Below are 23396 nucleotides of genomic sequence, written 5' to 3'. Positions count from 1 at the left end.
CCTTGGCTCACTCCAGTCTCTGCCTTCATCTTCAGATCTCCTTCCACTGTGTCCCTCTGTCCAAATCTCCCTCTTTTATCTTGTAAAGATACCAGTCATTGGATTTAGGGCCCACCCTAAATACAGGATGATTTAATCTCAAGATCCTTAACTAATTATATCTGCAAAGACCCTATTTCCAAATAAAGTCACATTCTGAAGTTTTGGGTAGATAAGGATTTTGGGGGATAGTATTCAACCCACTACACTCACAATGGGGGGAAATGTCCTTTGTAGACTGTCATTCACAGAGCTGCAAAAGAAAAGGGAGGTTTCTTTTTAAAATCAAGACAGAAAGCAGGCCTTGATACTGAGGCAAGGGCCTGGCCTCAGCCTGCCTGCTCCCATCCTGTTGACACAGATCTGGAAACCAAGTATAAATTATATAAATTTTTTTAAATTTTTTTTTTTTTTTTTTTTTTGAGAGGGAGACAGAGTGTGAGGAGGGGAGGGGCAGAGAGGGGGACACAGAATCTGAAGCAGGTTCTAGGCTCTGAGCTGTCAACACAGAACCCCACATGGGGCTTGAACTCATGGACCTCAAGATCATGACCCGAGCCAAAGTCAGACGCTCAACCAACTGAGCCACCCAGGCACCCCACCAAGTATAAGTTATAAAGCTGCCCTAAGAGGCTTTTCATGCTTGGAATCCAGACACTTTGTAATCCCAACAACTTGCCTTTGCAAGGAGCTCTCACTGAGTGCTAGTTTCCCTGTAGGAAAGACAGGGCAGAGATTGTGGGACCCATTTGGCAGAGGAGGGGGATCTGACTTCAAAGAGTTGAGATAAATCACAGAATGTTAAAACTAGTCTGCGTCTAGTCCGGCAGTCCTGAAATGATCTCTCAGAACTAGGTGTACAGGTACCTGGATCTCGCCCAAGAAGTTCTGATCCCAGAGAACTGAGGTTGAAGCCCTGCTCACTGGGGCAGCCAGGTTAGGGAACCAGGTACAGATGTAGTCAAGCCCAGGGCAGAGGAGGACTGCAATCTATCTCCACACTCTTAAGTGAAGATCTTTAAAAAGGGGAGGGAAAAGCCTTCCCACCTGGTCATCATTAAGCCTTTCCCATTTCCTAACTGGACTCTTAAAGTTAACTTTCTTGTTAAAGTAATACATGTTCATTGTAGAAAATGCAGATGAATAAAAAGGTAACAGAAGTTACCATTAAAGCCACCATCAAGAGATAACAATTATGCATTTTTAGTTTTTTTTTCTGTGAATGTATACATTTTAAGGAATGTCTGTGCCTATAGTTTTATAGGCTCTGTTTATTTTTTTCCACTTAACATATCATGAACATCTTTCCATGTTAATATTTCCCCAAATAGCTAGCATTTATCGAACAGTTACTGTGGATTGGGCAATGTATTTATATTCAGTGTCTCATTTACTTTCTTTCTTTCTTTCTTTTTTTTTTAAATGTTTATTTTGAGAGAGCATGAGTGGGGAGGGGCAGAGAGAGAGAGGGAATCAGAGAATCCCAAGCAGGTTCCGCTGTCAGGGCAGAACCCGATGCAGGGCTCAAACTCAAGAACCATGAGACCATGACCTGAGCCGAAATCAAGACTCACTTAGCCTAGTGAGCCACCCAGGTGCCCCTCATTTACTTCTCTTACCTGCTTCTCAGGAGGGACTGTCAGTAGGCTTTGTTTTTCTGTATAAGGAAAATAAGTCTTGAATTTCTGACTTGACCCAAGCCCTGAAACTAGTAAAAGCAGATTCAAGATTGACACTGAAGTCTGTCTCACCCAGAACTGAAGCTCCTAACCTCTGTGTTCAAACTATAAACATTTTGTTATATGGATTGTGGTACCTTACTCTAGTAGTCCCCTTCTATTGTGTACTTATTTATTTTATTAAAAAAAAATGATTAAGTAATTTTTGAGAGAGAGAGAGAACGCAAGCAGGGGAGGGGTAAAGGGTGGGGTGGACAGAAGATCTGAAGTGGGCTCTGCAGGGTCAGCAGACAGCCTGATGCTGATGCGGGTCTCAAATTTACAAGCCAAGCCACAAGATCATGACCTGAACCGAAGGTAGACAGTCCTTAAAGCCTAGTACCCCCTTTCAAAATGATTTCCATAGGACAAATTCCCAAAGGGAAGTATTGGGACTAGACAAGATGACTTAAAAGTTTTTTTCTGAAAGAATGAATGTATGAGAATAGACAAAAACAATTGAAAGAAAATAGTGGGGCACCTGTCTGACTGCAACTCTTGATCTTGGGGTTATAAGTTCGAGGCCCACATTGGGTGTAGAGATTACTTAAAAATAAAATCTTTAGGGGCGCTGGGTGGCTCAGTCAGTTGAGTGTCCAGTTCTTGGTATCAGCTCAAGTCATGATCTCACAGTAGTGAGATGGACCCCTGCATCAAAGCTCTATGCTAGGCTCCTTCTCTCACTTTCTCCCTCTTGTTTTAAAACAATTTTTTTTAAAACATTTATTTATTATTGAGAAACAGAGAGAAACAGGGCATGAGCGTGGGAGAGGCAGAGAGAGGAGGAGACACAGAATCTGAAGCAGGCTCCAGGCTCTGAGCTGTCAGCACAGAGCCCAACGCGGGGCTCGAACTTACAAAGTACAAGATCGTGACCTGAGCCAAAGTCGGACCTTTAACCGAGTGAGCCACCCAGGCACCCCTCCCTTTCTCCCTCTTATTCTCTCCCTCTCCCCTACCCCCTCTCAAAATAAAATAAAATCTTTAAAAAAATTTTTTTTTCAACATTTATTTATTTTTTGGGACAGAGAGAGACAGAGCATGAACGAGGGAGGGGCAGAGAGAGAGGGAGACACAGAATCGGAAGCAGGTTCCAGGCTCTGAGCCACCAGCCCAGAGCCCGACGCGGGGCTCGAACTCCCGGACCGCGAGATCGTGACCTGGCTGAAGTCGGACGCTTAACCGACTGCGCCACCCAGGCGCCCCTAAAATAAAATCTTTTAAAAAATAAAAAATGAAGAAAGTAGTGGAGTTAGACTTGCTTTACCAGAAAAAAATTTTTTTTGGTGACATTGGGACAGGATAGGTAAATGGAACAAAATAGAAATATCCAAAACCAGACCTCAATACGTGTAGGAATTTAGCAAATAATGACATTGTTTCTTACTAGTTGCAGTCTGATTTTGAGCAAATATTCTATGTTTCCAAAATAGGGAGTTTCATGCAGTGTGTTTTCCTATTCTGAAAAGCTGCCCTTGGTCCTTTTATAATTAGGGAAGTCCTGTAGGCTCTATCGTAACTAAGTTTGTTGAGAAGATTACATGAGCATGAGAACAAATTGCTTAGCCATGGTGCCTAGTAGACAACAATAAATCCTAGCAATTCTTACTGTAAAATTAAGGAAGAAAGGATTGTGGGTAAGTTACAGAGGTGTTTAGATGCAAATGACAGAGTCCAATCCATGCTGGTTTAGCAGATAACATATAAAGCATCTGGCAATTATCTGTGGGAGGTCCATGTTCCTGCTTGGTGCTGCCTGGGAGTCCCAGGCTCTCCTCTGTGTATATTTCTGCTCACCATCCTTTTGCAGGTAGGACTTTGTTCTTGTTTTCGCTTGCCAGCCTGTCCCCTTGAGCAGGAAGAAGGAAGGGAAAGAGATGGCACCCATGTTTTATTAGCTACAACAGCCACCTGTATTTGACTTTATCTCTGTTCTTTTATCTTTTATAGACTCTATGGTTGAGGTTTATAAACAGAATAGACTGTTATATTGGATAATTGGGTATTTTAAGTTAAATTTTCTTTCTTACACTGTGACAAATCAAATTCTAGAGGACAGATTGAAATTTTTTAACTGCAAGAAAATACATGGGGTACCTGGTTGAGCGTCTGGCTTCACCTCAGGTCATGATCTCGTGGTTCCTGAGTTTGAGCCCCACATCACTGCACTGCTGTCAGGGTGGAGCCTGCTTCAGATCCTCTGTCCCCCTCTGTCTGCCTCTTCCCTGCTTGCACTCTGTCAAAAATAAAAATAAACATTAAAAAAAATAATAATAAATCAGGAAAATACAGGTATATATTTCTATAATTTCAGAGTGGGGAAGGATTTTTCCAAGCATACTACCTAAAGCAGAAACCTTAAAGGATATGTGTGATATATTTACTTTGACTCTATTTTTTTTAAATTTTTTAGATGTTTTATTTATTTTTGAGAGAGAGACAGAGCATGAGCAGGGGGGTGCAGAGAGAGAGGGAGACACAGAATCTGAAGCAGGTCCCAGGCTCCAAGCTGTCAGCACAGAGCCCGACGTGGGGCTCAAACCCACAAACCACAAGATCATGACCTGAGCCTAAGTCGGACGCTTAGCCGACTGAGCCACCCAGGTGCCCCTAGAATACTATTTTAATAGTTAATATTGGTGAGTATCTTAGGAAATAGGCATTCTTGTACACAGATATTAGAAGTATTAAATTAGTTAAACCTTCAGAAGGGTGGTTTAGCATATCACGTAAGTTCTTAATAAATATTTGCTCACTGCCACTCTGGGGCACAACTTGCTCCTGGATCTCACTGATTACTTTCCTTCTGCGAAGACCCCCTTTACCCCTTAGGGCCTCTCCCGTGTGCCCTGCTGCCAGATGGAGGTTGAGGGAGGAGGCAGTCAGCTTACCTGAAGGCCTTTCTCCTCCACCACCTCCCCTGCCCCAGGATTACTGAGCTGTCCTCCCAAAGGGAGGAAGGGGAGGACAGACCCAAAAGCTGTTTTTTTCTCTTTTTTATCGGAAGCCTGAAAGGTTGGTTTGTGAGGAAAGGGGGTGGGGTATGTTTGTGTCCTGCTAGTCAAGAAAGCCCTGTAAATCATGGGGGGCAGGGCACTCTCATCCTTTCCTGGAAACTAGACGGCTCCCAGCCAGCCCTGTGGACTCCAGTTTTCTTAGAGCACAGAGAACATGAGGCTTGGGGCGAGGTGGAACCATGTTGGCCTGGGGAAGCTGGCTCTGCTTTTCTTCCAGGGGATGAGCCAGAGGTGTTAGGCCCTGAAATCCTTTGCTGCCTCTTTCTTTCCCGCTGCTCACAATGGCATGTGTCCGTGCTCTGCCATCCCAGGCCCAGGTGACATTGATTGGCAAGTATATGTTTCAGTGCTGACCATTTTTCTCCAATGTTGGAGATGTTCCATATGAGAGGCCAGGCAAGTTCTCAGGATACTAGGCCCCTGGTTAGTTTCCAGGGGCAGCAAGCCACGACTGTTGTCATCACCTTTCCCAGAAAGGTGCAAAAAGTACAAAGTCACCCACTCCTCCGGACTTGGGCCACTAGCCAAGGTGGCTTCTGGAGTAACCTGACCAGCCCTAGGAACAGAGATTGTGTCCCAGGCCCTGCACCTCTCTCTTCAGCCACCCCCACATCTTGCAGACACTGTGGGGATGCCTCCCATGGCTGAGGCCTTGACCACGGCCAAACTGTGGTGTGTGCACAGCCCTGCCGGCCAGATTATGCTTGTGACCTTGACTATTCTCACACCACTCCCTCTTGGCAGCCACTCATGAGCCCCTCCCCCTGCATTTCAGGATGTGTGCAGTTGGCACATTTAGAGGTTATGTGCAACTAGGCTGAGACTCACAGTTTCCATCAGCAGCTGAGAAATTCTAGAAACAGCCTGTACTTGTGGAGTTTCCTTAGGTCCTTTTCTTCCCCTGCCATGGGGGAAAAGTTATCATGTTATTTTCGGCAGGATTATCAGACGGTTGCCCATCGTTGCACGTTTGTCTACAGAGTTGGAGGGAAGGGCGGCTGCCTGCCTGTGCCTGTTTCTCCCCCACCACCTTCCTCTTGGATCCCCCACTATAGTTGATGTTTCTCTTCAGTTTCTCTGCCTTATGTTTTTTATTCCAGCTCCAGACAAACTTCTCTGGCTCTCTAGGGGTCTTCATCTCTACTTAAGCTACAGGAGAAGGGGTCCAGTCCCTAAGGTTGTTAATAGTTCAACTGTGGATAGAGACCAAAGAACAATACGATTCTAAACTGTTGGCAGCTGGGAAATTAACACTTTCACTCAGCAGGTACTTTTTGGGGCTGACTTAGTGCCAGCCACTCATTCCTCCACCCTCTGGGAGGGTCATAGACCTGGAATCTGCACCACTGTAGAGCTTACACTGTAGTAGTAAGAGACAGAAAATAAATATGTAATCAAAACCAGAGAAAGAAGACTATTTTATAGATAGTGACATACGCTAGGAAGAAACTGAAAATGTGTGTTGGGATTCTGAATGACTGAAAGTGGACTTTTTTTCCTTTTGAGTCATATGGCCATCCACTTTGTAGAGGTGACATTTGAACTGAGGCCTATGAAAATCTAGGGGGAAAGCACTCTAAGCAGAGGAAACAGCAAGTGCAAAGGCCCTGAGCTCAGGATGCATATGCTACGTTAAAGGGACAGAAAGAAGGCTGGGGTGGCTGGATCCTAGTGAATGAGAGGCCTCAAAAATGTCAGTGGGGTTGGCAAGGGCCAGAGGACAGTTTAGGTTTTATTCCATTTGTACTGGAGAGCCATCAGAGGGTTTAAAGCAAAGAAAGTGCTGTGATCAGATTTTTACTTTAAAAGGATGACTTCTTTCATTGAGCTATCCACTTAAGATTTGGGCACTTTACATGTGTGTACTTAAAAAAGAAAGGACTGACAGCATGGGGGTAGGTGCTCAGTGGAATCTGGAAGGCTGGCTAAGAGGTTTCATTTCAACCAGCCTTTCAACATTTCCTCCACTCAAATTCCCTGTGCTCCATTGGCTTTACAAGGAAAACTGGAATGGGCTCTTGTCCTCAGGGAGTTTACAGTGTAGTGTCTTCAGTTTCAGACAGTCCTTCCAAATCTTCCTGGAGGGGAGAGATCTTGAAGAATGAGTGGTATTCACAAGGCAGTTGTTATTAACATCTTGTAATGTACACTCAGTGTTAATGTAGCAGTAGCTGACTCACTTTTGTTTACTATTCTTCCATTGTGAGAATTGGTTAGTTTATTCATCCACTCCTGCTGATGGGCTTTTGGGGTTGCCTCCAAAGCTTTTGTTATTGTGAACAATACAGCCCTAAGAATTACTCTCTTTTTTCTCTCTGTTTGGGGTGGAAAGTTACCCAAACTACAGCATGTCTGAATTGCAAGCTAAAATCAGAAACCCTTTCCAGGAGGCAGTCTGATTGCCCCTTGGCATTGGGGTTGGGGTTGGCGAGAGAGGAGTAAGCCTTTAAGTCTGGTCAGAATGTTGATCCCTCTTTAATAGGCAAGCAGTTATAGGAGGTAGGGGAGTGGAAGGGCAAGTGGAAATAGGAAGTCACTTCGTACCACAATGCCCAGACTGCTGCCATACCCACAGTCTTGAGGATATTTTAACCTGGGGAAGGGGAGCTGTACCCTTTGGGTCTTTTGTTGGCCCTGGTCTGTATCGGAGTGTGATAGGAGCCAGAAACCTGCTTGCCTTTGCTCTGGAATCCATCTGTTTGTGCTCTTGACAGCCTCTCTAGAGCTCTGGCAGAGAAGGGACCATCTGGAGGGAAAAGGGTCAGATCCTCATGCCCTCCTTTGCTTCTTTACAGAGGGGGCTTTGGGAAGATAGTTGTCTACTCCTGCCCTTGACTCCTTGGCTGTAAGCGGGCCGTGAAGTCTATCCCAGCCATTCTGTAATCTCTAGAAAAGGTGGGGGTATATCTGCATACCATATGCAAGTTCAAATGAATATTTACATATTCATGCAGCAAGTACTTCTCTAGGTCCTAGCAACCCAGGACTGTTATGAAAGACCTGGGAAGTTAGCCTAAAACATTAGAACCAGCCTGGCCTTCTAGGAGAGGATACTATCAAGACGGGGTTGTTGGGAGCCAGAGGAAGGCAAGGGTGTTTACTGGGGTGGTAGGGCCTGTGCTGGGGAGGGTTTGGGGTCAGGGAAGGAGCTTTGGCCTGCAGGTCAGCCTTCTTTTTTAAAACAAACAAACAAACAAACAAACAAACAAACAAACAAAACACATCCAGGCCCTCATACCTTGTGGAGAAAGTGCTGGAAACACATGCGGACTTTCTGACAGGCATTTCTAACAAGTTAATCAGACTTCCTAGCCTGTGGGTTGCAGAGACAGGAGGTGCTGGGGTAAAGTGGGGCAGAGGCAGGATTCCGGGTGGAACCCAGGGTCCAGGCCAGAGAGTAGAGGCAGGTTACGGTGAAAAGATAGAGCCTAGTTGCACGGAGCCTTAACTACTGGTGGAGGGACTGAGCTCTGAGTTTGCTGTAGGGTGGAGGGAAGTGCCCAAAGTTAGCACTATAGCAGCAGGTAAGGTGGCATGGGGCTGGGGAGGGGAGTGGGGGGAGGGACAAAGTGTGTAAGCAGATAGCATGAAGCTGTGGGTGGCACTGGTTTCTCTTCAGGAATGGTAGAAAGAGGGACATTCTGGTCACATGGCGAGGCCCACAGTGAGGAAGCAGAGGATGTGGTAAAGCCTTTTGCTTCAGTAATCAGATGGTGACTGCCAGTAACCTTGGGCCAGTGATGAGCCATGTGGTCAGTTTGGGCAGTGGGAGGGAAAATGGAGGAATTATGATTCAGGAATGTAATTACTCAGTGCCCTTCCCTTTCCTGCCACTTTCCCCGATTTGGAAATATGGGCTTTTTCTTTCTTTTCCCCAGTAATCCCCTTTCTCATGAGAATAAGGCTCATTTATTACTCTGCTGAGAACGAATTACTTTGATGGTCACTGAGAAATCTAAGACCCCAGATGGAGCCTATGCCTGTCTGTTGGGGCCTCTGGTCATGTGCAGGAGCAGTAGTTGGGCAGGAAGGGGTTGCTCTCTTTGGTGAAGAACTCTGGAACTCTAACGAAAGCTCTAGATCTTGCTCTGAGAGCAGTGGTCCTCAGACTTTAGGATGCATCGAGATCACCTGAAGAGTTTCTTAAACTAGATTGCTGGGCCCCACCCCCAGAGTTTCTGATTTAGCAAGTTTGGGTGAGGCTAAGAATTTACATTTCCAACACACTTCCCCAGCTGATGGTGATGCTGCTGGTCCAGAGACTACACTTTGAGAGCCACTTTTCTGGAAAAATCACACACAGTTCAGCATCTGAGCTGTAGAGATTGGCAAGGTCCAGAGTCTTTGAGGAGCAGTGGGGGGCTTGAGCGGGCTTGAGGATGGAAGGGTTGTGAAGGGGGAAGTTAGTGGTGCAGCAGGACATTGGAGGGGAGGGGTGGGTGGAGCAGCTGGCCTCAGGGCAAAGATAGGCTCCTTCAGACCGAGCTGTGGAGCTGCCCAGGGCCTGGCTTCTATAGAGAGAGCTTCACTGCGCCAGGGAAACCCAGCATGCCTCTGCTGGCTGTAGCTCAGGGTCTTATAAAGGCTCACTGTCTGAGAAGAGCCCACCTCACCTACCAGAGGGAGCCTGAGGCTCAGAGGATAATTCCTAACCCATTTCGGGAAGAAGACAGCATAAGAGACTTCTTGTCAGAGCCGTTGGTGGCCAGTTCTGCCCACAGCATTGCTGCCAGGGAGTTTGGAGTTAGCATTTACAAATGGCCCTCATATGACAGCAGGACAGTTAAGCAGACTGGTCTCAGCGTGATTTAGGAAATGATGGCGGTAGGTGGGTTGGTCTTCTCGAACTCACTCTGATACTTTGGTTATGAGGACAATGTTGTGGCTTATTCCTCCCCAATAGCGGCTAGAGAGGAGCCTATTCATTTCTTTAATGGAAAACTATGAGGCCAGTGGCTGCAGTGGCAGAGGAAGCACCCCAGGCTGTGCTGAAACAGGGAGAAAGAAGCCTGGCTCTTTAGACCAAACTGAGTGCTGTGTTCTCTCAGCTGGCCACCAGAGAACCTCCTGGTCCCCCAACTTCGGTTCTTAATCACCTCAAGCCCCTTCTCCACACTGCAACCAGGCTGATAAACTAAAGCCACAAATCTGATCACGTCTCTACTGAAAATGAGGTCCAGACACTTTAACGTGGCCTATAGGCCTTGTCCCTGCCTTGGCCCCACGAGACTCTGAAGTCCTTACATGCACTATGTTAACTGAGTCTTTCCAAACTCAGCTACATTCTGGAACATTCCACCTCACCCCCATTCCCTTTACTTTTACCTGACCTGCTTTTACATGTCCTTCATGTCTCTGCTATAGTAATATGTCTTTGCAGGCTTCCTCCGATCTCTGACACTAGATTTGACTGTCCTGCTGTGTTCTCCACAGCCTCCTGTACCCCTCCTTGTCATGATCCATGATGAGTAGTGTGCACTGGCTTCTTCACCAGACATCCGTGGTCTGTGGTTTATTTCTGTTCTCCCCATGTGTTTATTAATGGTGCCTCCTTTCACTATCAAGCCCACTACTTTGGATAATAAACTATGGTCCAACCCACTGAAAGTGGAGAATCAAAAACTTGCCAGGCATCCTCGCACTAAAATTGCCATTGTGACTTGGACTTGCCGGTTAGCTGCACTCCAGTCTTAAGTGTATGGCTTTCCTCTTCCTCAGGATGGATCCCAGGATGTCCATTTCATGGGTGTTAGACGGTGGCAGGGTTGACATAATTCTGGAGCAGGCAGCTTCTTGATGCCTTAGCTACACAATGGCAGCAGCCATCTCTGTACTGCGATTGGGGGAGGAGCTCCTCCATCGGCAGTGTTTCTCCAGCTCTTCCCGTGATTCTCTAAGCCATTTAATATGGTACACAAAATCCCTTTCTGCTTAAATAGCCTAACTGAACCCTGAACAGCAGGTAAACCTTTTCATAATTGTTCTTACAAGTTGAATTGTTCGCTTTCCCTGCTCTGTGAAGACAGGTACTAGGCATCCCCAGTACCGAGCGTTATTCCTCGTATGAAGCCAGCATGCAATGAATATGTCTTGAATAAGTTAACTCTTGCACTCAGTTTTTGAGTCTGATGGGTGTAGGTAGCTGATTAGTTCAATGAATATAACTGAAATTGAAGGAATGGGGATTGTTTAGTCTGGAAGAGAGTGAGTGGTGTTGGCCACTGACTTCAGATAGTGTCTGTAGGCCCCAGGTGGGGGCGACAGGATGTCTCTGGAAGGAAGCACTGAGTTCACTGTTCCTATCTGGGTGTAGGAGTGATAACTCCATGCCTTTTAGCAGAAATCCTCTGCTTCTTCCTTGTTTGCCCAGCACTGGTCTAGGCACTGTGTTCTGGGGAGGGCTAAAGGGAGGGCCCTCCTTGCCTTCAAGGAACAAAAATCTGTTGGGAAGGATCCCTGGGAGACCAGATAATGAGGAGTCCAGAGTAGTTGGAAAAGAGTCCCCAAAGTCTGGTCCAAGATGGCTTCCTGGAAGAAGAGATAATTGAGCTGCCTTCTGAGAATAGGCAGGAGTCAGCTCTGGGTGAAGGGATTGGCCTCAGAGCTCCGGGGACAGAACAGAAGGAACAGACCTAAAGCTATGACCCTTAAGCTCTCTCATTTACCAAAGTGCCCTGCGAGGTGGGACATTTCATAGCTTAATTGTGCTGGGGACACACGGTAAGTGTCCCTGTGGCAGGCCCCAAATTTGAACCCAGTTCTGCCCAACTTGTCATGTTGTCTGATGATTTGGCCACTAGATGATATATTTTTCTTATTTATTTGACCTCAAATAACAAGTCAGAGAGTTTTGCTTCAAGCAGGTGACGTAAGTGGTGGACGTGAGCACCATGTTTCCTGAGCCACATGGCCTGACAAACAGGAGTGGACTTAAGGGACAACAGGTCAGAATTTTGCAACTGAGTGTCTGGGAAGTGGTGATGGATGAATGATCAGAACAGCGGTGACTCTTGCCCTGGCCTCTGGTGGGGAAGCCCCAGCTGGCCACTGTTCCCCAGGCTGCGTGACTCAGTTAGTTAGTTTTGGAAGACTTCTCTGCTGAACGGTGGAGCCTGGCAAATGCACTCCCTCTCTCCCCTACTAGTCCAGCCGCCTGGGGCTGGCAGTCATTTCCTTCACTCAGGGCTCAGCAGGTGGCTAAATCAGCCGCCAGCCACCCCACCCCCACCCCTTTGCCCCACCTCCAGCTGTCTGTACTGGGCCCGACACCAGGCTCTGCCCTTCCCAGTCTCCCTCCCACAGGCACTGACACACACAGTGGGGGCTCAGTAAATATTACCCGACAGGGAGCAGCAAGCTGCTGGTTCTAATTTTGTTCCCTGCTTCTGTGTCCCCACTTTTTTGTGTGTGTTTTCTCATCCTGCCCCTCCCAGTGATGGGGTTTCCTGGGTTAAGTAAAAAAGGCACTGCCTCCTGGTAACACCACCCTCCTCCTTGCCCCAGACCTTCTGCATTGTTTTTGGAAATCTCCCATGCTGGGTGACCTTGGTTGAGCCAAAGCTTGAGGCTAAGGATCTGGTAGTGGGAGCTGAGAGAAGAGAAGACGTCCTTTTAGGGTTTGTAAGAGAGCTAAAAAAGCAGAAGGCCGGAGGGGGCAGAAGAACGGGCCCTTTGAGTCCTGGGCCTCTTGGGTGAGGCTGCCTGCTGGCTACACTGCCCTGTACTTGGGAAGGGGCTTCAGCTTGCCCTGGAGGAGAGTGGCTTCTTGGATGGTGTTCATCTGGTGGGTGGGGAGGGCTGCAGACTGGGTAGTTTTTCTCAAAATTCTTTGAACTCCAGAGAGCCAGTAGGGTGGTATTTACCTGAGGACCACTCTGTGAGACGACTGGTTTTCTAAGTGGGTCTGTTGGTACTTAAACAGACCACTGTATCGTTATTAGTTTGACCATGAACACTGGGAGTATGCTCATTATTTATAGAACACTGGGCAGTGTTTGTAGTCTGATGTATTGATCATTGCTTTTACAAGTTGTACGTTTTGTGCCATACTTAGAAAGTTCTCCCTAACCCCATGATTATAAAAATAACCACCCGTATTTTCTTGTATTGCCATACCCCCACCTCCCACCAATGAGTTGAAGTAAAGAAAAAAAAAAAAGGCAAATACTCCAAATCCCACCATTCAAATAGTCATCACTACTATTAAATGAATACTATTCTGGATAACCCTCCAGGCATACTCATGGATACATGCATATAGAAATAAATAATCCTGTAAAAAAGTATTTAAAGTTTCCCTGAATATAACAGAAGAAAAGAAAACTAGCAAAATTAAAGGAATTATTAAGCTTTAAAGAAATGTTTTTTGCCAAGAGATTATTTCATGAAAGAGGTTTTAAAAAACTTTGTGAGTCATATCTATAATTACCCATTTTATTTTTATATTTTTTAATGTTTTATTTATTTTTGAGAGTGCATGAGCAGGGGAGGGGCAGAGAGAGAGGGAGACAGAGGATCCAAAGCAGGCTCTGTGGTGACAGCAGGGCTGGAACTCACAGACCATGAGATCATGACCTGAGCCAAAGTCAAGCTCCCCTCTAACTACCCATTTTAGATAGTATTTATTGACTCTGCTATGAAAGATGAGGACATTAGCATTTGCACTTTTTTTTTTAAGTTTATTTTGAGAGAGAACAAGAGTGGGGCAGGGACAGAGAGAGAGAATCCCCCAAGCAGGATTCTCTCTCTCTGCCCCTCCTCTACTTGCGCTCTCTCTCCCAAAGTAAATAAATAAACTTAAAAAAAAAAAAGGGGGGCGCCTGGGTGGCGCAGTCGGTTGAGCGTCCGACTTCAGCCAGGTCACGATCTCGCGGTCCGTGAGTTCGAGCCCCGCGTCAGGCTCTGGGCTGATGGCTCGGAGCCTGGAGCCTGTTTCCGATTCTGGGTCTCCCTCTCTCTCTGCCCCTCCCCCGTTCATGCTCTGTCTCTCTCTGTCCCAAAAATAAATAAACGTTGAAAAAAAAAATTAAAAAAAAAAAAAGAGTTGGTTGCTTACCCAACTGAGCCACCCAGTACCCCTCTCATCTTTTTTTTTTTTTTTAATGTTTTATTTATTTTTGAGAGACAGAGTGCAAATGGGGGAGGGGCAGAGATAGGGTGGGGACAGGATCCAGAGTAGGCTCCACTCTAACAGCAGAGAGCCCTATGCAGGGCTTGAACTCACGAACTGTGAGCTCATGACCTGAGCCTAAGAGCCAGATGCTTAGCAGACTGAGCCACACAGGCGCCCCTCATCTTTTGATTGTATTAATTGTTATTAGTGAATTTGTCCATTTCTGTAGCATTTAGATTCTGTCCTGTAGCCATAATCCCGTGTGTGTGTATTTGTGTGTGTGTGTGTGTGTGTGTGTGTGTGTGTGTGTGTGTGTGTGTGTGTGTTTAGGGGAGAATATTTTGAGCAGGGGAGGGGCAGAGAGAGAGGGAGAGAGAATCCCAAGCAGGCTTTGAGTCGTCAGCACAGAGCCCGACTTAGGGCCGATATGACGAACCGTGAGATCATGACCTGAGCTAAAGTCAAGAGTCAGACACTCAACCTTCATTTCGTTTTTGAAGGGCTTTAATGTTTACCATCAGTGCATTATCATGGTTTCTGCATTCCTGTGACCTTTATTTTTATTAGCTAATTTCATTCTCCTGTTTTTTCACTCTGGGAAGGAGACTATAGCCTCTGACATCTTTCATGCTTGAAAATTTCTGCCTGTTGTCCTTATAGATTTGTGTGACATCTTGGCTGGGAACAATATATGTGGGTTTCTCCTTCACTGTGTCTCTCAATGATGTAAAACATTGTTGCCTTTTCTTCTGATACTGAAGGTTGCTCTGGTGAAGATGAAGGCTGTCTGAATTTTCTGCCACTTAAGAGAAGATTTAATATGTATCAATTTTTGTAGTAAAATATTTTGGGGGAAAATTTTTCTTTGAGGTGCCTGAAAATGTCTTTTTTTTTTTTTAAGTTTATTTATTTATTTTTTTTTTAATTTTTTTTTTTCAACGTTTATTTATTTTTGGGACAGAGAGAGACAGAGCATGAACGGGGGAGGGGCAGAGAGAGAGGGAGACACAGAATCGGAAACTGGCTCCAGGCTCCGAGCCATCAGCCCAGAGCCTGACGTGGGGCTCGAACTCCCGGACCGCGAGATCGTGACCTGGCTGAAGTCGGACGCTTAACCGACTGCGCCACCCAGGCGCCCCAAGTTTATTTATTTATTTTGAGAACGAGTGCACAGAAGGGGCAGAGAGAGTGGGAGAGAGAGGATCCTCAAGCATTCTCCATGCTGTCAGTGCAGAACCTGACATGGGACTCAAACTCACAAACCATGAAATCATGAGCTGAGCCAAAACCAAGAGTCAGATGCTTAACGGACCGAGCCACCAGCTTCCCCAAAAATGTCTTTTTTAAGTTCAGCATTCTGCATCAGATTTTTAAGTTGTGGGGCTTGAACTCACATCCTGAAACCAAGAGTCAATGCGCTCTACCAACTGAGGCAGACAGGTGTCCTCATTGCTTTTTTCTTTTTTCTTTTTTTCTTTTGAGAGAGAGTGCAAGCAGGAGAGGGGCAGAGGGAGAGGGAGACACAGAATCCAAAGCAGACTCCAGGCTCTGAGCTGTCAACACAGAGCCTGATGTGGGCTCAAACTCGAAGACTGTGAGATCATGACCTGAGCTGAAGTTGGATGCTTAACAGACTGAGCCACCCAGGTGCCCCAACTTTTTTTTTTTAAGAGGAAGAATGCAAGTGGAGGATAGGGGTAGAGAGGGAGGGAGAGAGAGAATCCTAAGCAGGCCTCACACTGTCAGCGAAGAGCCCAACATGGGGCTCGATCCCACGAACTGTGAAATCATGACCTGAGCCAAAATCAAGAGTTGGGCACTCAATCAACTGAGCCACCCTCATTACATGTTTTAATCTGTCTTTTCCTTCTACATTCACTGTGGTTATTTCAGACCTTCTTTTGTCAGTATTTCTATTTTAAATTACTGGCAGAATTCTGTTCTCTGTTCATGATTATTTATTTATTGGTTCTTTAGTGATGTTTTGTTCTTTTTTTTTTTAGTAAGCCTGCATCCCCTTTGATGTCACTTTGTTTTGTAATTTCATCTTTAAAAAAAATTTTTTTTTTTTTTTTAACATTTATTCCTTTTTTGAAAGACAGAGAGAGACAGTGTGAGCAGGGGATGGGCAAAGAGAGAGGGAGACACAGAATCCAAAGCAGGCTCCAGGCTCTGAGCTGTCAGCACAGAGCCCGATGCGGGGCTCGAACTCACAAACTGAGATCATGACCTGAGCCGAAGTCGGAGGCTTAACTGACTGAGCCACCCAGGCACCCCTAATTTCACCTTTGAGCTCTGGTTTTATTGCATTAATGTTCTAATTAACTTATTCTGCAGTGTGAAGCAGTTGTGAGGAATTGCTTTCTCTGGAGTTAATGTTTTACTTTGGGTCGACATCTTCGTCTTTTGCATGGTTCGCCTGCTATTCTCATCGTGTTCATGCTAGTGCTCTTGGGTTCTGTCGGCTCTAAAATGAGACTTTCTTCCCACTACATTGAGGCTGACTTGCCCCTCCACCACAACGACAGCAGGGTTGAGGGCCGGGTATTCATGTCCTGTTTTCTGTGGCCTGTAGCGAGTGGAGAGGAGCTGCGGTGGGGGAGCTGGATCTGCCCCAGATTCTGGGTTTTGGTAGCAGCCCCCATGGCGTGGGCGGCCACGTATCTAGGAGGTGCGTTCAGGTCTGTTGGAAGGGGAGGAATACTCACTGGGAATTGGATCACTTCCCCAGTTCAGTATGTGGCCTTGGGGCCCTGATTTCCCTCCAGGAGAGTCGCTCATTGTTCTTGTTCCAGTGTCACCTGTTTGTTTCCCAGCAACTTTTCCCACTACTCCTTAATTGAAGAGAAAAAAGATTTGGCAGTTGTTTGCCTGCAGATTTGGGAGAGGTCAGTGAGAATTCTGGCTCCTCTGTCCTTGCTGTGGCTGTGAGGGCTGGGCCAGGCCTAGGAGAGAAGCCATGGATGGTGCCTCCTGCATTTCTTTTTTTTTTAATTTTTTTTTAACGTTTATTTGTTTTTGAGACAGAGAGAGACAGAGCATGAACGGGGGAGGGGCAGAGAGAGAGGGAGACACAGAATCCAAAGCAGGCTCCAGGCTCTGAGCCATCAGCCCAGAGCCGGATGTGGGGCTCGAACTCATGGACTGCAAGATCGTGACCTGAGCTGAAGTCGGACGATTAACCAACTGAGCCACCCAGGCGCCCCCCTCCTGCATTTCTTAACTTGCCTCTGGTTTTGAAGTTACTAATCAGATTATGCCCATCTCTATGTTTGGTTGCTGTTGGTGTCTTCTTTTTTCTCTCTCTCTTTTTTTTTTTTTCTGATTTTACTCAAAAAAAATTTCTTTTTTAAATTTTATTTATTTAAAAAAACATTTTTTTTCAAAGTTTATTTATTTACTTTTTAACGTTTATTTATTTTTGAGACAGGGAGAGACAGAGCATGAACGGGGGAGCGTCAGAGAGAGAGGGAGACACAGAATCTGAAACAGGCTCCAGGCTCCGAGCTGTCAGCACAGAGCCTGACACAGGGCTCGAACTCATGGACCGTGAGATCATGACCTGAGCCGAAGTTGGCCGCTTAACCAACGGAGCCACCCAGGCACACCTCTTTTTTAAATTTTAGAGAGAAAAAGCATGCAAAGGGGTAGAGAGAGAATCTCAAGCAGACTCCACACTCAGCATGGTGCCCGACAATGGGGCTCCATCCCGTGACCCTGGGATAGTGACTTGAGCCTAAATCAAGAATATGCTTAACTGACTGAGCTACCCAGGTGCCTCTTGGTACTCAAATATCAATCAATGATCAGGGGAAGGAAAATTGTGATGCCAGTTTCATTTCTCCATCTTAACTCAGAAGTCTTTATTTTCATATAATGTTTCAACATACTTTATATTAATACTCAAAACTCTGCATGTTTATTTTCCTCTTTCTGAACTAAGGAAACAGATCTAGTGAGCTCAGTGCGTTGCTTGGAGTTGCTGCAAACTGGCCTTCTCATACCAGGTCCAGTGGTCCTTCTGTTGCCAAAGCTAGAAGTACACTTCGTTGGTACTTGGACCCACTAAGACTGAACGCTGGGGCGGGAGGGAGGATTTGATTCCTCAAGACCTCCCCCTCCTCTTCCCCTCCCCCTGGCTTTGTCTTTTGTCTGCAAGTTTCAGGGTTTTGCACATCTCCTGATGGAGGCTCAGGAATGTTGCCCCCTTGGGTCACCTGGACCCATCTGCAATAGTTAACCATTAGTGGGGAGTGTCTCCTGGGGAGACATTCCTACTGGGCTGACAGGTCACAGCCTTAGAATGGGGTGGGGGTAGAGACTGGAGAAAGACCAATCTATTTGAAGGTGTTCTACAGAAGTGAACTGTTGACCAGGAAAGAACCCTCGAGGGGCAGGGAATGGCCTTGTAGCTAGTTGGGGCCTTGTAGCTAGTCACAGGCCTGGAGCCCTGAATGTGTACTGAGGTCATAGGTACCTTAGTGTCCTTGCTGTCTGTTCCCAAGAGGAACATAAGAGAACTAGACACCTCTTTTGACATCCTTTGGATTTTAGGTGGGGGAGAAAACAATTGAGGGGAAAGCTTAAGGTGATTCATTAAGGCCAGGGGTTCTGGGGAGCCATCATTTCTATCACTATAGTTTCCCCTTCCCTCCACCCACACCTCCTCTTCCACCCCTTCAACCCCCATGGTCACTGTCTTTCTGTCTTTCTTTTGTATAGACAATCAACCTTTTCTCAATTTTAAGTAAAGTGCTTTTTGTAAAAACCTAGTTGAGGCTGCCCTTCCTCTGATTGCTGCCCTTCGACCTGCAGGTAAGACCTCAGCTTAAGAGTTCTAGCTTTATAATTTGTTGTGCTCCCACATAGCCCATGCCTTGAGGGGCACAGAATAGGCACAAGTAGGTGGGTTTACAGGCAACATTGTTCACCCATTTCCTGTGGCTTACCAGTGGCCTTGGAAACAGTTGTTCCTTACCCATGTTTGTCTCTGGAGCATTCAGTCTTCGTGTTTCATTCCTCAACCCAGAAGGCTCCAAGAGTGAGTGAGAATGGTGGTCTCTTTGGGCAGCTGGTAGTCGGGGAAGGGAGTGGATGTTTGGAGGCCTGGCACTCCCAGGCCCGTTGGGTCCCAATGTCCAACCTCTGCACCAAGTGTCATAATCAGTCGCTGCTTTGACACTCTAGCTAGAAGTAAATGTTTTTGCTCCTAGTAAATGGGCATAGATAACCAGCAGCCTGTTAAGTACGATAGTTAAACTATGTCCACAGGACAGAAGTGCCATTTTTAGGATGAGATACTTCTGGATCCAGTGAAGGGATGGCAGGCAAGTGGAATCCTAATTCAGGAGCCTCCAAGATGGTGAGGAAACCTAAAGTTTCACAGAAGGTCTGAGAGCAAGCATCTGTTGCTGACTTTCTTTTAGGATTTTTATTTCCCCCTAGGAGGATTGGCTGTGGCGCCTTGGAGGCAGACCTAAAGGCACTAAAATAATTTACTTCTTTGAACCCAAGCCAGGTGAACAAAGGAGTGGAGAGACTCCAACTTGTCTTTAGTGGGAGGGCCTGGTCCTCTGAGCCAAGAGCACATTCGAGCCTTTGTCTCTTTCCAGCTTGTTTTCATGCCCTGCCCTGTTCACTCTTCTTACTACTCCTGGAAGGTGTCCTTGAGGGCAGCTGGCTTGGCTCCCTGGGACTGGGAGGAGTCCACCCAGGGGCCCGCCCATTTCCACAGCCTTAATAGACCCGGGCTTCCTCCCACAGCTGGGCCCATGTGGTGAGGACCCCTGCCTAGCTTCACCCTACAGCTGCATCAAGAGCTGTATGTGTTCTCTTCCTCTCTCCTTTTTTTCCTCCAGACAATCTTCTATAAACTCTTTTTCTCCCCTATGAATAACTAGTAGCTAACGAAAAAAATCTCCATTGGAGCAGAAAGCTCCCCTTTTGTGTCTGCCAAAAGGCCAGGGTCACTTGAATTTGAAGTGTCTTTAGCAATGCCAAGATCCCTGGACCAGGACTTCTGAACTGCCCTCCTAGTTGTTTTTAGATTCTCGGGGGAGTGGGTCATGTCTTGAGTGTTGGGTCAGGCAGGAGGTTCTGCCTGTGCATTTCAGGAGGCTCTCCTGGCCACACCGAGGGGCCAAGGGGCCGCGGAGTTAACGGAGAACAGATACTCTTTGTAAATGCTTACTTTGACATGAATGCCCAGACAGGCAAAGCTTTTCAAGTTATGTGGGCTGTCTCACACTTGAAGTGATTTTGTTTGTTTGTCCTGGATGTTTTGGAGTTGCTGCAGATAAATTTGAGAAATATAGCTGAAGTGGGGACCGTTGTTTTGTTGAAGTGATTGTACAGAAAGAAGGCACCCTGTAACACAGGCTAGCCTCTAACGTGTACCTGTGGGGTCCCTTGCACAGGTCTTCAGCGCGTGTTATGCCTGGACTTGGGGTGCTTGTTGGGCTGATAGAAATTGGGAAGAGCTAGGGTGTCTGGCTGGCTCAGTCAGTAGCGCATGCGACTCTTGATCTCTGGGTTGTAAGGTCGAGCTCCACGTTGGATGCAGAGATTACTTAATTTACTTAAATAAGTAAACAAATAAAATTAGGAAGAGCTGCCTAGAGACCTGCAGGATTTTGCGGACCTCCTTGGGGACCCAGGGTGCGTATTTTATGTCTCCATACAGCGGTGAAGTGGTTCAGAGTACGCTGACTTTCCCATCATTCAGACCGGCTTCAGTTCATGAAAAATTTAATCTACTTGTTGCCTATGGATCATGTTTCCTAATCTCTGAAACCAGGTTTCCTCATCTATTAGGTGAAGATAAGTATCCCAGCTTCTCTTCAAGGAATCCATAACCGTCACGGGCTTAGCGGCGTTGGTGCTGGTGCCACCAGCTGCTGACTTCATCATCTCTTTGCCCTCCTTTGCCAAATCCACGCGGCCCTCCTCTCCATCGCTCTGATGCCTCAGATTATAGTGTGGCCAGGTAGAGGACGGTTTTCTTTGTACAGTGGATTTTAGCCATTTCAGCCTAAGATCCCACCTGCTGACTGTAACTTAACTTCTGGTTCTCAGTGTAGATTTGAGAGTTGTTAGTCTCAAAGTAACACTTTACTCACTCCTATTTTGGCTGATGGCTAATCCATCTCTTTGTGTGACTCAAAGTACATTCCTTTGAAGAGGGATATTTTTCTGTCTCCAGATGCTGTGCATGCCCCATGTGTGGCAGCTAAAGCCTGGAATGTCCCCTGGTATATTTGTTGGGGAGACCTGTGGGATATGTGTGCTACAGGCCTGGAATAAAGTTAGCCATAGGGATATTCCCAGTAGTTCCATTAGCAGCTCAGTATCTGGGCTGGGAGGGAGTCAAAGTGGATTAATTATAATCAAATCACAACATTTGATTGAGTGCTTTTTGTATGTAGGTCGGGCACTTGGTGACTTGCTGTAGCTCATGTCATTAAATTTTCAGTGAGGTGTGTACCCATTTTATAGATGAGAAAACAGGTAGAGCCTAAGTAACTTGCCCAAGGTCACTAATCTGGCCAGCAGAAATTCAAGCCAGGTCTTTCTGACACAAAAGGCCAGGGTAAGCTGCATCACTCCTCTTTTTAAGTTTTATTTAAGTAATCTCTACACTCAATGTGGGCTCGAGCTCACAACCCCAAGATCAAGAGTCATACACACCACTGACTGGGCCAGCCAGGCACCCCTGCATCACTACTGCGAGTGACTCTAGAATGTTTAAATATCTTGCCCAAGATCGCACGCTTTGTAAACAAGTGGCAGAACCAGGATGCAAACCAAACAAGCCTACTCTTAACCACTCTGCTCTAGCTCCTCTGTCACAAGCAAAGACCCTGTGGTGGAGTGATCCAATGAGAAGAGTGCCAGGGCCCCGGGAGCCTGGGAGGTATGGAAACACCTGTAGTGATGGGGTTCCCGGGTCTGGATTAAATAGGAGGCTCATTTTCCCTACCTGGTATTTGTTTATTTCACTAATTAAATTATAACTATACTGAGGAAGTGATTAATGAAAGAAAATCATCAGCCCTGCTACTTTAGGTGTATGTTTCCCTGTTCCTTCTCACTTCCTACTTTTGTTACATAATTGTTCTGCTTGTTTGCTTTACATGAAACTCATGGTTTCGTTTTTATAGCTGCATACTATTCAATGAAATGGATATAATTTGCTTGATCATAATTTTCTGCCTACAGCCTTTGTAGTTTTGGATTGCTTCTATTAGTATAAATTCCAAAGGTAGACTTAATAATTCAAAGGATTGAAATGCTTTTATTATCATATAACTTTTCAAGTCTCATGATTTATATAGCCACCAGCCATATCTTACTCTGTTGTTTAACCTCACTAACATTCAGGTGTGCCTTTTGTAAATCTGTTTTGCTATTTTAATAAGCAGCAATATAACACTGTCCATCTTTTAAACTTGTATTCTTTTTTTATTGAACTGTAGTTGACATACAATGTATTGGTTTTGGGTATGGAACATATTGACTCAATATGTATATGCGTTACACATTGTTCACCAAGATAAGTGTAGTCACCATCTGTTACTATACCAATTTATTACAGAATTATTGACTATGTTCCTCAAGCTGTACTTTTCATCCCTGTGTCTTATTTATTTTATAGCTGGAAGTTTGTACCTCTTCATCCCTTTCACCTGTTTTGCCCATCCCTCTACCCCCTTAAATTTCTATTCTTAACAAATGAGAGAATCTCAGTATTTTTTCGTGTTCTCTAATTTAGGCAGTATAGGTAAACCTTTGTCCTGTTTGATGGTGTATTTATTCCCCTGGTCTGTTTTTTTTCCCCTCTTTTAGTTGTAGGTTTTGTTTGTTTGTTTGTTGTTGAGAAAGAGAGAGAACAAGTTAGAGACAGGCAGAGGGGGACAGAGAGGATCCTAAGTGAGCTCAGTGCTGACAGCAGAGAGAGAGATCCATGCAAGGCTCGGACTCATGAACCTCGAGATCATGACCTGAGCCAAAGTTGCACTCTTAGCTAACTGAGCCACCCAGCCACCCTGTTATTTATTTATTTATAATTTAATTTAAAAAAAAAAAATTTTTTTTTTCAACGTTTATTTATTTTTGGGACAGAGAGAGACAGAGCATGAACGGGGGAGGGGCAGAGAGAGAGGGAGACACAGAATCGGAAACAGGCTCCAGGCTCTGAGCCATCAGCCCAGAGCCCGATGCGGGGCTCGAACTCACAGACCGCGAGATCGTGACCTGGCTGAAGCCGGACGCTTAACCAACTGCGCCACCCAGGCGCCCCTATAATTTAATTTTTTATTTTGGAGAAATTTCCAATGTACAAAAGTAGAATAGTATAGGAGCTCCTGACTGGCTCAGTGGGTAGAGCATGCAACTCTTGATCTCAGGGTTGTGAGTTCAAGCCCCACATTGGGCATAGAGCCTACTTAAAAAAAAAACAAAACTAGAATAGTGTAATAAATTCCCATTCACCTAATTGAGCAGTTTCATGAG

The 23396-nt window shown here is 45.9% G+C and overlaps 1 protein-coding gene across 3 annotated transcripts in view; it reads left to right on the top strand.

The window, feature by feature from the left end:
* Positions 1–23396, top strand: part of SLC39A14 (solute carrier family 39 member 14) — a 43390-nt gene that overhangs the window by 7887 nt on the left and 12107 nt on the right. The gene's annotated exons all lie outside the window — the stretch shown is intronic.

Source organism: Prionailurus viverrinus, chromosome B1, assembly GCF_022837055.1.
Source record: "Prionailurus viverrinus isolate Anna chromosome B1, UM_Priviv_1.0, whole genome shotgun sequence".
NCBI lineage: Eukaryota > Metazoa > Chordata > Mammalia > Carnivora > Felidae > Prionailurus > Prionailurus viverrinus.
The sequence above is the reverse complement of the archived record's forward strand: the minus strand, read 5'-3'. Positions and strand labels throughout refer to the sequence as shown.